This window comes from Urocitellus parryii, chromosome 7 (assembly GCF_045843805.1).
Source record: "Urocitellus parryii isolate mUroPar1 chromosome 7, mUroPar1.hap1, whole genome shotgun sequence".
NCBI classification, from domain to species: domain Eukaryota; kingdom Metazoa; phylum Chordata; class Mammalia; order Rodentia; family Sciuridae; genus Urocitellus; species Urocitellus parryii.
In genome coordinates, this window is record NC_135537.1 from 29,467,997 (window position 1) to 29,470,612 (window position 2,616).

At 33.3% G+C, this 2,616-nt stretch overlaps 1 pseudogene; it reads right to left on the minus strand.

Annotated features, from left to right (window-relative positions):
• Window positions 1–917: 917 nt before the first annotated feature.
• On the minus strand, window positions 918–2,120 carry LOC113179822 (tripartite motif-containing protein 59-like; annotated as a pseudogene).
• Between the last annotated feature and the right edge of the window lie 496 nt (window positions 2,121–2,616).

The window sequence follows — 2,616 nt, forward strand, 5'->3', positions numbered from 1 at the left end:
ATTCAAAAGCTTGAAGCTTTTGAGGATTTTTTTTTGAGGATTTTGCCATCTTTTAATCTAAAAGTTATATAGAGAGAAAAATGCAAAGCCAACCATTGAAGTAAAAGACAATATTGGTATAACAATGTGTAAATTCTCTCAGCAGCTTTAAGTCAACCTCTTTCAAGCCAATAAAAATTAATTTCCAAATCACTTACTAGATTTTATTGTAGTTTTCTAATTATGACTTGAATATTATCTCTGATATCTCTATTCAACAAAAGCATAAGTGTAAACATTTCTATATATGTATATTTGTTGCAACTCAAATTTGATTTGCTGTTTATGCTACCTCCATTTCTCTCATTTAGCAGTGGTTAGCCTCTGCTATATACAATAAGTCCATTTACAATTCTGATTTAAGTTTTCTTTTTTTAACTCTTTTTTTATTTATATATGAACAGCAAAATGTATTACAATTCTTATTACATATATAGAGCACAATTTTTCATATCTCTGGTTGTATATACAGTATATTCACACCAATTCATGTCTTCATACATGTACTTTGTATAATAATCATCATCACATTCCACCATCATAAATTACCCTATGCCCCCCTCTCTTCCCCTCCAGCCCCTCTGCCCTATCTATTCCTTCCATGCTTCCTCTCCCTATCCCACTATGAATTAGCCTCCTTATATCAAAGAAAATATTCAGCATTTGGTTTCTTGGGAATTGGCTAACTTCACTTATCATTATCTTCCCTAACTCCATCCATTTACCTGCAAATGCCATGATTTTATTCTCTTTTATTGCTGAGTAATACTCCATTGTGTATATATGCCACATTTTTTTATCCATTCATCTATTGAAGGGCATCTAACAGCCACATCAATGTTTATAGCAATTCATAATAGCTAAACTGATTTGAGTTTTCAATAAGAAACTATTTTCCACATGAATTAATAAATAAAAGGGATGACATAGCATATTCTTTAAATCATTAAGATTGTTAGAAAAACTTTGGTAAATAGACGGAGAGACTTCAGAAAAACATATTGAAATGATTTCATTTAAGAAGGTTATTATGTGCTGCATGAAAAAGAGTGTTAATATTAATACAACTGAAATTAACTATAACAATGTTTAAAATTTTTAAAAATTCAACTTCTTTTTTATCCTTATCAGGCCAGGAACATAGAATTCTTTTTGAAGAAATTTTCATTTCAGGAATGAGAGCTTTCTTAATTTGTCCAATTTCTGTTCTGCTTCATTCTTCTTTTAATATTTTGCTTACTCGAGGATAAATTTCAACAGGCTGGACTTCAGGAAATAGTCTTTGTTTCAAGATCTGCACACATTGGCGGGCATCATCAATTTTTTCAAGAAATTTAAGTGGAGATACATAACAACGTTGACACTGTCATTAATTCAAGCTTCTGTTTCTCTCATTTCTTTCATTCTTTCAATTTGTGAAATATATTCTTGATTAATCAGATTGCCAACATCACAGAGAGCTGTTGGGAAAACTGTTTTTTTTTTTCCCTGTTCCAATGTATCCATAAGCTCCTTAAAATACTGGAGAACAACTTCCTTATCACCTTGGACCATTTTCTCAGAATAAGATTTTTGTTCTAGCTTTTCAATAAGATGAGAAAGATCTGTCCAGTGTGGATCAGTTAACTATTTAAGCAGTTTTTGAGGTGTGTCCTTTTCTTTCAGATCAGCACTTTGAAGGTCATCTATAGAATAACCATGATGTTGAACTATAGTGAGGCAATGACTACACACTAATATTTTATCTAGTAGACAATAAACATTTAATGGCTGCCAATAATGTTCAGGGTAGGTGACAATATCTGGATAGTCTTCTTGCTGGTACTTTTCAATAATAGCTCTTAATGCAAAATTAACAGGTAATGATTCAATACCAGTTGGAGCAATTTCAATAATACTTCTGCAATTAGGGTACTTGAGTGGAATTCGTAAAGGTCTCTATATATATAAAAGTTACCAAATGTCTGAAGAACATTTTCCAAACAATTTCTACAAAACGTATGAGAGCATGGTAGTACATGAGAATCTTCAAATATACTGTAACAAATGGGTCACATTAACTCATCCTCAGAATTTTGCATTTCTTTATTGATCTCCTGATTCAGATACTATATATGCTTTATCTTCTCCAACTTTTCCAGATTCTTTGTTATTCACAAAGAGCTGGGCAAGTCCACCATGAGGACACAGAATTCCTCAGCAGCCACCAGATGAGAGGAGTCAGGTGTCTCATTATAATTAAATCTATTTAAATCCCTGTCCTCACCTCTCTATTTAGCTAGCAAGAAATCCCTGCTGTTATTAGGGCCCTACCTTATACAGTATCAGTTTATTGAGAATGGGGGCATGTTTATCCCTTGGTCATCACTTAGAATCTCCAAATGTCCTTTGCTATTGCTTGCATGGTTCCTGCTCATCTGACTATTGTGTTTCTTTGGGACTCCATGTCCAGGTGCTGAATATGGGAGTTGTAGGAAGCACTGGGAGGTTCCATACCCAGAACCATTCTCCTGTGATGCTCCATTTTTTGAGATCTCACTATGTCTCTAGGACATAATCATAACAGGGACACACTTA